This window comes from Paramisgurnus dabryanus, chromosome 23, assembly GCF_030506205.2.
Source record: "Paramisgurnus dabryanus chromosome 23, PD_genome_1.1, whole genome shotgun sequence".
In the NCBI taxonomy this organism is placed as follows: domain Eukaryota; kingdom Metazoa; phylum Chordata; class Actinopteri; order Cypriniformes; family Cobitidae; genus Paramisgurnus; species Paramisgurnus dabryanus.
Genome location: NC_133359.1, coordinates 648275 through 661819, shown reverse-complemented (window position 1 = coordinate 661819; position 13545 = coordinate 648275). Strand labels below are relative to the sequence as shown.

General features: G+C 39.8%; 1 protein-coding gene across 13 annotated transcripts in view; it reads right to left on the bottom strand.

Annotated features, from left to right (window-relative positions):
* The window catches only part of nrcamb (neuronal cell adhesion molecule b), a 43520-nt gene that overhangs the window by 22905 nt on the left and 7070 nt on the right, over window positions 1-13545 (bottom strand). The window contains exon 1 of one of the 13 annotated variants that reach the window (XM_065277306.2): window positions 2830-2954. The exons of the other annotated variants lie outside the window; for them this stretch is intronic. The gene's annotated coding sequence lies outside the window, so the exon portion shown is untranslated. Of the gene's footprint in view, window positions 1-2829; window positions 2955-13545 lie in introns of those variants that run through there. 13 annotated transcript variants of the gene reach the window in all.

Below are 13545 nucleotides of genomic sequence, written 5' to 3'. Positions count from 1 at the left end.
ACGCATCTGATCTCTGTAGATCACACCTGCACACGCATCTGATCTCTGTAGATCACACCTGCACACGCATCTGATCTCTGTAGATCACACCTGCACACGCATCTGATCTCTGTAGATCACACCTGCACACGCATCTGATCTCTGTAGATCACACCTGCACACGCATCTGATCTCTGTAGATCACACCTGCACACGCATCTGATCTCTGTAGATCACACCTGCACACGCATCTGATCTCTGTAGATCACACCTGCACACGCATCTGATCTCTGTAGATCACACCTGCACACGCATCTGATCTCTGTAGATCACACCTGCACACCCATATGATCTCTGTAGATCACACCTGCACACGCATCTGATCTCTGTAGATCACACCTGCACACGCATCTGATCTCTGTAGATCACACCTGCACACGCATCTGATCTCTGTAGATCACACCTGCACACGTATCTGATCTCTGTAGATCACACCTGCACACGCATCTGATCTCTGTAGATCACACCTGCACACGCATCTGATCCCTGTAGATCACACCTGCACACGCATCTGATCTCTGTAGATCACACCTGCACACGTATCTGATCTCTGTAGATCACACCTGCACACGCATCTGATCTCTGTAGATCACACCTGCACACGCATCTGATCTCTGTAGATCACACCTGCACACGCATCTGATCTCTGTAGATCACACCTGCACACGCATCTGATCTCTGTAGATCACACCTGCACACGCATCTGATCTCTGTAGATCACACCTGCACACCCATATGATCTCTGTAGATCATACCTGCACACGCATCTGATCTCTGTAGATCACACCTGCACACCCATATGATCTCTGTAGATAACACCTGCACACCCATATGATCTCTGTAGATCACACCTGCACACGCATCTGATCTCTGTAGATCAAACACCTGCACACACATCTGATCTCTGTAGATCACACCTGCACACGCATCTGATCTCTGTAGATCACACCTGCACACCCATCTGATCTCTGTAGATCACACCTGCACACCCATATGATCTCTGTAGATCACACCTGCACACGCATCTGATCTCTGTAGATCACACCTGCACACCCATATGATCTCTGTAGATAACACCTGCACACCCATATGATCTCTGTAGATCACACCTGCACACGCATCTGATCTCTGTAGATCACACCTGCACACGCATCTGATCTCTGTAGATCACACCTGCACACGCATCTGATCTCTGTAGATCACACCTGCACACGCATCTGATGTCTGTAGATCACACCTGCACACGCATCTGATCTCTGTAGATCACACCTGCACACGCATCTGATCTCTGTAGATCACACCTGCACACGTATCTGATCTCTGTAGATCACACCTGCACACGTATCTGATCTCTGTAGATCACACCTGCACACGCATCTGATCTCTGTAGATCACACCTGCACACCCATATGATCTCTGTAGATCACACCTGCACACGCATCTGATCTCTGTAGATCACACCTGCACACGCATCTGATCTCTGTAGATCACACCTGCACACGCATCTGATCTCTGTAGATCACACGTGCACACCCATCTGACCTCTGTAGATCACACCTGCACACACATCTGATCTCTGTAGATCACACCTGCACACGCATCTGATCTCTGTAGATCACACCTGCACACCCATCTGATCTCTGTAGATCACACCTGCACACGCATCTGATCACTGTGGAATAACCCAAAAGTACTTCAGCATGCTGTGCACACACACTGTCCATAAAAAAACACACAAAGAAATATAAATGATCACTTTTTGCCTATTAATGGCAGATTAAATATATTTCAGCCCAAGTGTTTCATACTGTTAGACACACAGAGACTTGCACACATTGGACAGACACGACATCATTGTGTCAGAAGATAACTGGTACTGATCATTATAGTTTGCAATTATGAATACTGAGTGTTCTGTTGATGAAGAACTGCAATAAAGACTGACAGAAAACAGGACTCGTGACATATGTGGTGATAAAACTATATTCTCCATCATTCTCTGTGGTATGAACTAAAGTATCAGTTACACCCCTCATGTGCACGTCAACTACTAGTTTGGATGTATTAGAGCTATAAAAGCTTCCTGTCTTTGTTGGCAAGTAAATATGAAATTATCCAATGTGTCTTTCTAATTTTAACCAGAATCACTTGAACAAGCATCAGAACAACATTAATCCAGTTTAATGACTGCAGGTAAGACCTGAAGACTACATTGATTTAATGTCCAAGAAACTGATGGTGTTCATCTACAGTAAACACAATGTAACTTCACAGATCTGCTGTCAAATATACTCATGCCAGTCTCATGCCAGCCACAAACAGCCAAACAGTGCAGTGCATTCATAACCCAAATAACAATCTGCTTTCACAACTGTGACAAAGATGAGATGGCCAGATGTTTGAAATCTTTCAAATGTCTCAGACATTACAGCTATTTTTCCCAATTGAAAAAAACAGTTGATACTGAAAAGATCTGATCTGATCTACTCCTGATCGTCTGTCTGTCTGTCTATAGAACCTGAAAGCAGATGAAACACATGATGTGCTTCATGAGTTCTTGTAAGATGCTGAATAAGTGACACAAAGTTTCTCTCCGCTCAGATCTTCGTGTAATAACATCAACAGTCACAGATGAAATGATTTATACACATGACTTATATGAAGACTTTCTAGCACACAGGTGCTCATTCATCTCGCTATCACTCTCACTGTTTGACAGCACCTGCCAACCGACACTTCACATTAATTCATCTCAAAACAGCACAAACATGAAAGATGAAAGTATTTTACCTGCAGCAACTCATACAAGCTCAACAAATATCCAACACAAATGAAACCATCAGATCCACCAGCATCACTTTCTGCCTGAATGACACACTGGAGTGAGAGCTGTACCCCTAACACACAGAGAGAGAGAGAGAGAGAGAGAGACCACCCCTCACACACACACACACTCTCTCTCTCTCTCTCTCTCTCAGCAGGATTAAAACAATCTTTTGTCTTTGGCTCAATAGAGGTTAAACATTTCCTTCTCTCATGGGCACACCAACATAATCTTGAAAGTTTACTACAACTTAAAGGACAGTTTGTTTACTTCTGTGCGTGTGTGCTACTTGTTATTCATTACTGATGTTCTGCCAATTCAATGTTGTTAAAAGTAACAAACAAAATGCATAAAATAATAAACTTTACGGTCAAAACAGTGAGCGCTTTACGAGGAGTTACACACAGAGAAAGTGTCAGATCAGGAAATGCCTCAGGACAAACATTTCAACTTTAAACCCTTCCCATCAGCCCCACATCAGCAGATGTTACAGGACTAAAGCTCATGCGCTGATGGGAATCTGTATATTGCAGCCATTAAAGAAAGTCTTTTGTGGTCTCTTATACGGTTGCAGTCGTGACAATAGAGGGAAGTTTCCCTTTGAAAGCGTCTCTATTCTCTCCGCCCGGACCGTAATAATGCCGCTCTTTTACAAAAGACCACGACCCGAAACATAATCCAGTGAAAAGTGTTTGTCCGTCACATTTCACAATGACCAAACCAGCCCACTTTCAAAGCCTGTGTTTCACATTACCACTCTTATATACATCACATTACATTTACAAAAACAAACAACTGTACTGAGATCAGAGGCTTTCCACAGGTAAACAGTGTTGGGTTCATCTAACTCAACATGTGCTGGTGGATTATTACTGTAGGTTTAGTTATATTTGTGAGGGTAAATCGCTCTCATAAATAAATAAATATATTAAAGAATCAAACAGCTAAATCATCTATAATCTGAGTAGTTGACGATGTAAAAGATGTTCAATGTAAAAATGCAAAAGAGTTTCTCTCAGGGTAAATTATAAACAATTGACATGTATGGTATGTATGTCCTCATTTAGGATCGAATCTTTCTAGGAATGTTTTTCAGAGATGGGGCACCATATTGCCCATAATGAATGGAGCTCATCTCTGATTGGCTGTCAAAATGAACAGGATTTTGAATCTTCTCAAGTTTGCCTCAAGTGCTGTATGGAGGGGGGACAAAGCTTCCCCTTAAACATAAAGAAGCCCACCGCGGAGCGCCATTTCTGTTGTCTGGGTGAGACGGTTTACAAATAACACAAACACAGCTAATATCCATTAAAACAACATCATTCATCACTGGACTGTCTGTGTAAAACAGCATCTGTGCGTTCACAATGATCCTGGATCACACTGTGATGTCTTATCATCAGCCTGTGGATGCATGAGGAGAATGTAATGTAGGTTAATTTAGGAGGGAATTTGAGACTCAATCAATGTGAAATGTGTTTCTATACATCTGTGTATCAGGTGGATCCTGAGGTTATAATGAGCCGAGACAAATTCTGTATTAAAGCACAAAGTGAACAAATGAAACACAATCCTGTGGGAGATTTAATTCAGCAGCTCAGCACACAAAACCAGGACAATGGTGGCAGTCTTAAGGGATATTTACAAGATTTACTACCCAAATCTCATAGAAAGGACGCTGAGGTCGAACTGCCCCTTTTACATCCAAATACAAGATTTAAAACAACCACACACACAGATAGAGAGAGAGAGAGAGAGAGAGAGAAGTGCACAAACACAGAGAGCAGAACCTCTGCTAAACAACACACGTGACACATTAACACAATTTAAAGACACAACATCTGTTTCTTCATACTGACACATGAATGAGGTCTTCATTAGATCAAACTGCATATGAAGAAGATCAGATCACAGTATGATGTGGAGCTCTGGTCCTCTTCTGCAGGTTTTATTTGTGTGTGTGGGTTGGTTTATGTGGTTTACAGGGACATGAATAGTGTATAATGACATGATTACTATGTTATAACCATGGCTTACTGGGACACAGGAAGTCTCCCCATAATCTGAACAGCTAAAAAAACTAAATGAGAGTTTTATAGATTAAAGACGGCCAACAGGTTTTTGTGACGTTGGGGTTAGGGACTGGGGTAGGTAAGGGGAATAGAATATAACAGTTTGTACAGTATAAAATGCATTGTGTCTATGGAACCGTAAACCACATATGCCCACACACACACACACACACACACACACACACACACACACATTCTGGTTACCATGTTTTGTGGGGACATTCCATAGACGTAATGCATTTTATACTGTACAAACTGTATATTCTATTCCCCTTACCTGCCCCATTCCCTAACCCCAACCATCACAAAAACCTTTCTTGTACCTTAGATTTTCAATAAACCTCATCTTGTTTGATTTATAAGCTTGTTTCCTCATGGGGACATCAAAATGTCCCCACAAGGTCACAAAAACACTGGTATTCCTATCTTTGTGGGGACAATTGGTCCCCACAACGTGATAATTACCAGGTACACACACACACACACACACACACACACACACACACAGATACACAGCACGTCATGAGGGGTTAAAGCTGATCTCCTGCTGGAGCAGATAAAGTCTCATCATCATCACCACACCTCTCTATGAGCAACAGACGGGACACAGACATTAATGTGTGTGTAGCCCACTGTGTCATTTAATTAAACATCTAAGGACACACACACGTTATCAAATTTATAGTAGTATAGTATCATACATAATAGAGTATATAGGTTAGTCAATTAATATGATAAATAACAGGTGTGATATTAAACTAGACATGCCTTTCTATCTTATATGGAAACAATATAAGAGCAGGAGTTAACAAAACACTAAGATAAGCTTACATGCTATGTAACATCTCACAGCAAAGACAATGTACCAGAATTTTCATGAAACTTCATCAAATTGCAATTATAGCCTCTTGCAAACTCTATAAGCTTTATACGAATATCTGTTGATGTTGTGTCATGTATACATGAAATATACAAACATCATAAAGGACAGCAAACATCGTAAGAGAAATCAATTTCGTCTGTCAAACATCATCATGAACTAGCATCTATCAGCAACTCACACCCTCTAATGCATCAATCCCATAATCCTCAGAGACGAACCAATCAGAACAAACAGATCTATAACATCAGACCAGGACCTGAAGCCCAGATCAACAACAAACAGGTGCTGAAAACCATCAGACTGATCTATATAAAGAGAGAGAGCTGTCACTGCAGAATCTTATAATGTGTGTTCAGTGGAGAGACAGGAAAACTTCATGAATCATTCATTTTAATGCTTTTAACAAAAAACAATCAAGCATTATTGATGGGATGTTTGTCATGATATCTGCATAGTAAAACTGTCCTGAAATTACAAAGCTATTCCATCCATTTTTATCTCAAATGCAGAATGATGGAAAAAGGAGTAAAGTTGATCATTTGTCTGTGTATAAGTAGATGGTCTATGATTGATCTTTTTATATCTCTCTCTGTGTGATGTGAATAAAGCGTGTTAGGTCAGAGCCTCATTTCTGTCTGGACGGGTGAAATATGTTTAGCCTGTTTCAGATGTAAAAGCTTCATGTTATTGATCAGGCTGTCATTACGGCCCACGGCACAGAACATTATGAGTGTGCTCACTCATCACTGATATTCACATCACACTGCAAACATATGGGGCTCTATCATACACCCGGCACAATGTGGCACATAGGGCTGTGCAAAAATATTGATACAGCTAACTATCGTGATGTTGCTTTCAAAGAGCTGCAGGTGTTCAGCTCTATTTTTTACATTTTTGATAACAAACAGAGAAAAATGTCAAACAGCTGCTGAATCAAGCATGTTTGTGTTTAAAAACAACACAAATACTGTCTTTTGATTGGTGGACGGGCATTTACTCAACATTAACATCTGCTTAAGTTAAACAAACAGACCCATTCTCTCTAATGAACAAATCACAAATCTAACTCCACAAATAGCCAACACAAGAGTCCAGGACAATGAAATCTCTCATCTCTCATGACCATCATCAGATGTTTGTTCAGATGAACCTGACACTTTTGAAAAATGTTTGTCTGATCTGAATCTCCTTCACTGATTCATGAGCACAGAAGTCACATGAGAAAAGTCCTGGACAGAGACAGACAAGAGGTGCTTTTATTGACCCTCATCTCAAATTAACCAGCTAAACAAACCTCAACCTCACGTGTAGTTAGTAAACCACCATTAATTGAAGTGGTTTGAATGTTAAATGGTATTGTTAGGAGGGGTCTTGTTAACCTCTCTGTTTGTTTAAGAAGCTCTGTGGTCTGATGGACGCAGCTGTCATTGTTAAAAGCATCTGATGTTTGTGTCTCGCTGGCTCAAATGAAATGGATGCCGTACAGAACACTGAATCAACATTTTAACATGGATGTGGGTTAGACTGATAACTTGAAAGCCTTCAGAGAAACTAGTTAAAATAAAATACACTTCCCAGAATAGATTTAAACAGCCACTGAATATCTTTAATATCAGCAGTGCAGTAAATGAATTTTCTGTGATCTGTCAGAGCTCAAAAGTCTTTTTCTGCCATCATATATAACAACCATTGGACAGCTTTCCTGCAGCCATACCAGAGCATTTTTCATATCCTCTTCATTCTTAATAACCGTCAATCCGACCAATCATCACGAGCCAAACACAATGCCTGTCAGAGTCGACCAATCATCAATGGACAGGAAGTACAATGACTTCCAAAGCCGTCCAATGGAGAGGTGGAAATGCTTTTTATCACACAGCGGCCCACACAGCGACTGGAACGCATAGATGGACTTTCTTTTCTTATGATAAACAGCCTGTAATGTTCCCGGCTTTGTCGTGCATTGGTTCAGCGTCTGGTTTATGGCATGGTAAAAATGCTTTGTTCTATTGAAACTTTGACCGTGACACAGAGCGAGAGGTGGTCCGTCGACCCAGACCGGCCCGAAATTCTCTATTACACACCAGAGTTTGAACAATAGAGGCGACAGCCTGTCAAAGGTCGAAGCATTGAATGCCAGCACATTGAATGCCACAGTACAGACGTCAACAAAATATTCATCTTCTTTAAAAAAGCCATATGAGAAAATTAATCTCTTACTGACAGTACAGGGCTTGAAAGTGCGACCAATTTGGAATTAATATTTCCCCAAATATGCACACTTTGAATAAAAAAGCCCCAAATGAACATTGAGTTGTTGAGTGCTTTTATGACAACCATGCAGGAGGATTTTTCTCAATGACAGCGACTGAGGGTCACACTTAAAAATTAAATACAAATTCATAACTCCTGACAAAAATAAAGACAGTACTGTCACTATAGGACTTTCTGAATAAAATAAAGGTCAAAAACTGAATCTAAAGTCTTAACGCTTTTTAATGCCGTATAGTTTTTTGAGGTAAGTACATTTAAACTAACAGTTACTTTGAATTCATGTTAATAAAGAACTCTTTAGGATGCCAGCGTCCTCGTGCAGGTTAACAGGGTTGGGTGCTTGTAAAACTGTGGCGTTAAATGCGATGTGGTCAAAATTGTGGGTGCACCTAACTTTTGAGCTGGTGCACCTAAGAAAAAAAGTTAGGCGCACCATTGCAACCAGTGAAAAAGTTAGTCTCAAGCCCTGCAGTACCTTCTAGTAAACATTTGACATCACTGTACTGTATTAATGTTCTGCTCACTGTCTCAGTCCACTCATCCACTTCATACTGGAAATGGGATGAAGATCTTAAGCTACTTAAACGTTCCTGTGTAACCTGATTTAACAAACTACAGAGTTAACAAGCTTCTGTTAGTGTACTGAGGTCTTCAGTCAGAGAAATATAAACTATACTCCATGATCACTCAATCTCATATAGACGTCAAATGATTTCTGAGCTTTAATTGTCTGAATTCAAATAAATTATTTATATTCTACTTTCAGTTCAGTTTTTATTTCAGTTTAATTCAGTAAAACAGCCTCAACTTATTTTATTTTTTTTGCTAACATTTCTAATTATTTACTTCAAGTTTATCATCTACAATTAAAGCCTATATTTTATTTGAGTTGAATTAGCAGACATAAGGTTAGTTTGAGTTAGTTTTGTTTGTATGTGTACATCGCAACATGATCTCACAAAGTTCCGTGGCATAGTCACGGAATTTTGTGCTCATTTTTCCGTGGCATTCTCACGGATCTCCGCATTTTTCTGTGGCCCTGCTACGGACTGTCTTTTTCCGTGGCATTCTCACGGATTGGTTACTCAACTGCTTTTTCCTATTTTCAAACCATTTTCGCTTCGGTTTAGGGTTAGATTTGGTGTTTGCATTAGTATGTCACTTTAACTATTGGTTTATATAATTTTTTCTGATGTATTCTTTTATATTTTCTAAACTTTAAACAATTGTCACCTGGCGTTGGGGTTAGAGTTGGGTTTGGGAGAGATGTCATTTCATGTAAATCTAACCCTAAACCGAAGCGAAAATGGTAAGAAAATAGGACAAAACAGTTGAGTAACCAATCCGTGAGAATGCCACGGAAAAAGACAGTCCGTAGCAGGGCCACGGAAAAATGCGGAGATCCGTGAGAATGCCACGGAAAAATGAGCACAAAATTCCGTGACTATGCCACGGAAATTCGTGAGATCAGGTTGGTACATCTACAGTATGTACAGTACATCACCATAATGATCAGCTCTTATTAACATTAACATGTCAGGAAGTGATCTGCTGGTGCAAAGATTAGACTACACAAAACCTTTAAATGAAATTCTGTGTCTTACACTGACATCAATATCTGAAGCGTTCACATGAAAACCTTTAAGAAAGGATTTTCCAGTTTACTCAAGCATTTCATCCCAAACATCTCTGACTCATCTCATTCAGTCCCTTATCCAGCACTGTTTACTCTCTCTCTCTCTCTCTCTCTCTCTCTCTCTCTCTCTCTTCTCTCTCTCTCTCTCTCTCTCTCTCTCTCTCTCTCTCTCTCTCTCTCTCTCTCTCTCTCTCTCTCTCTCTCTCTCTCTCTGGACGTATTATAAAAATTAATAACGTAGTATTATTTGGTTTTATGTCTCAATTTTTCTATTCATTTTAGCCAGTTTTGACCTTTGACCAAAGTAAAGTAAAGAATATTCAATAACTGATGTGATCCGTAAGGAATAATTGATGACGGGTTATTGAATTATAAGAAAATCATGCACAACCAAGGTGCAATGCGGCACAACGTGAACCTGCGGGTGTGCATTATTTTCAAATAATTCAAAGGACCGGAGTCAATTATTCCTCTTATACCACGGTTACCACAAACATTCCATTTTACAAGTTAGGTGTGTGGTTATCAGAAATTAATGCATACCCACAGAAAATTTCTCAACCAATCAGAATACAGCATTCAACAGACCCGTGGTATAAAGTAATATAACTGAGCCACAGGCTGTGACCATGTTATTATATAAACACAGCTCAACCAAGAATGTAGTTTGAACTGTCTGAGGTCTCTGTGATGTCACAGATGTGTTTTTTTGATTGGATTGATTCATTAGGTGCTTCAACAGAGCTGATGGTCGCACAATTCAAACCGAATGTCACAACGAAACGTGCGGCCCCACGACACAAAGTCACCATGACAACAGACATGTTTCTACAGAGGACCCTTGACATGCTGACATCATCAATGTCAGACCCATATTTCAGTGTCAGGAGAACAAGTGCAGCCCAGCGTGTCTGTGGGAGTCTACGGCGAGCGCTTGGTGACACATGCTGGATTCTCTCTGTTCTTCACTAAACCTTTGCCCACAGTCAAATAAAAAACAGCCATTAAAGCTCACGACAGACTGCCCCCTATTGAGAAAGCTTCAGAAATAACAGACATGCAGCAAAATAAACCCTTGAATTATGCGCTCATTTATTGCCCTTAAATTCACTGAAGACGTGGAGGTTTAAAGTCAAGCGCTATAAAAATGTACAAAAGATGTAAAACCTGTCAGAGCGAAGATGAAATTCAACTGAAACCTCACAAGAGATCAAAGTCCTCTGTTGCTTTGCTTTATTGTCATGTTAATCTCACTGTTGCTGAAAGAGGGAATTTCTTACTTTTGTTTTTTTTAAAGGATTCCCTAAGAACGCTAATCACATCTATTTCTGTTTAAACACAAAATCAAATAAATCCTGCGTGTATCAGTGCATTAGTTTGCATAAATAAAGTGTAAAACTACATAAAATAACATCTCAGTATAGAGGAAAACATGTGTGAAGGTCCCTATGATGGGGTTTGAGTCTGGACCCTGTTGAAATTAGTGATGAGTATATACATACATATTATGTATTTATTATAATCAGACAGTTCATTGCGATACGATATCCCTGTCAGCGGTGCCAATACATCAAACATTTCATCGATGCAATTACAATTCAATTTGATTTATTTATCAATATTTTAATATTATGAGCCTAGTTAAGCAGTTACATTTTTAATAACTCATGAATGCAACTTAAATATATAAAATGAGCGTCACATAAAATCAAGCTTATGATGGCAACATTCAACAAAGTCTTTAAACTTTCAGCTGGTGCTGGCTTTCTGCCAATCTGTTTTCCAAATAATCCCACGATTTGCGTCCGATGTCTTCTGCCTTTTCGCTGTGTTTTTACCACTTTGTTGTGGCATTGCATTCACTTGCTGACACGAACACACGATAATAAACGAAAATGCGCGCTTTGGAGGAAATGTGTAGATGGACTTTACGTCAAGGAATGAGGAAGCAGAGATTGTCGAGATAAAAGTACCTCATATCGATATTTAATGTATTGTATCGATGCATTGTATAGTTAGAAATTTAATCAATGTATTGATCCATATACACCCAACAGTATTTTCTGTATGTAAACCCACATCAGCAGGTATGGGTTTGTGTTATTTCGTGCAGCTGATGCTGGTGTCTGTGAGGGGGGATGAAGGTTTAGGAGGTGAAGATGGAGGTGGATTTATCGCTCTCTCACAGAACCTGATCTGGACTTCACAGTCTGCCTGCAGGCGCACAACATCTAATTGGATTTTTTTCTAGCATGAAGAATCCAATCTCAAACAAAGCTGTTCAATTTCACCAACCCCTGGCTTAAACTAACCCAGATAAACCCAGATATATTTAACACTCCTCTCCCTCCGTTCCCAAGTGATTAAACGTCCTACTGCCGTGGGATATTTTATATTCTGTTAGACACAACAGCAGTAATCCTAAACTCCTGCAGTCAGGTGCCACAGCGTCTAAATATAACAACAACTAGAAATGAAAATGCCTGAGTCACATCAGTGTGAAATGGGCATGTAGACGATCTGTACTGCCTGAGAACACAGACCCAATGTATTTAACACATGACAGCTTATGTTACAGGTTAACAAAACCAGCATCTCTAGTTACTCTGTAAGGGGTGTGGACAACCTGAACCTTTCACAGGACAGATAAAGGCAAATTGAATCTATAGTATGTGGATCACTCTTCCGGTAGAGCCCTAAAGAGATTCCCAAGAGAACAAGATTATAAGAGCCAACCGAGAACAAACACTTTCCTGTGCTGGAGTCTGAGGGAATCCCTCATCACGGATAACAGGATCTAGTTTAGATTAAATTAAACGACTCAAACTGTTTCAGATGAGCTGTGTATGTCTCAAACTCTTTGTGCTGTCAATAACTATTACTGGAGCTCAAATCTTAAACATTCAACTACATCATACAGATGATGACACACAGGTCAGATGATGGATCTCATGGTTTCAATCAGGTGCAGTATATAAAGGACTGAACATAAACACTGTTCAGCTGCTGTGACTGGAAAAACAAATGCATATTTATTTAGTAAAAACTGGGACATTTTTGTAAGAAAAAAGAGGTTAGAGGAATCTGATCAGAACATAAACCCGACTTAAATCATTATCATGATTGACACATTGATGCTAATGGACACAACACTGCTATGGCAGAATAAACTGTATATACTTCTCATTTTCTCTGTACTTGCTGTCAATGATCTCTACTTAGTATGCAAACTGTCTATATGTCCAATGTTTCTACATAATGGACAAATATGTCTATGTATTACTGTACAGAGCAGTAAACCTGCAACATGTTGTTATGTTTGCACCAAGGATTCCTGGGAAAATACATTTAGATTTTGTCTTTTGACGGGTGAACTGCAACTTCTGTCACTAAAGTTGAGCTAGGCCGGCGTGGTTTCAGCAACCAACCACCTTAGCTTCACCCACGTCCCGTCTCTACCCCTTTTCAATATATGCGCCATGGTAGCGATGGCAGGCACCACCTACTATTGGCTTCAAAAAAGCTTTTCACAAACGCATAGGTGATGTCATGGACACAACGTTCCATATTTTTTTTACAGTATTTTGTTTTCATACAGATCATCTCATCTTTTACTGTAGATCTCTGGAGGTCTTACACACACCTGCTGTTCTTCTCATGATTAAATGATTTCTCTATTGAACAGATCTAATGAAGTACAAAATAAATCAGGTTACTGTGTTTCTACTGACTGTGTTCAGATACAACTCAGGTTTTATTCTCTAGTAAAAATCATTCATCTTGAAGACAAAACATTGGTGTGAAAATAAAACAG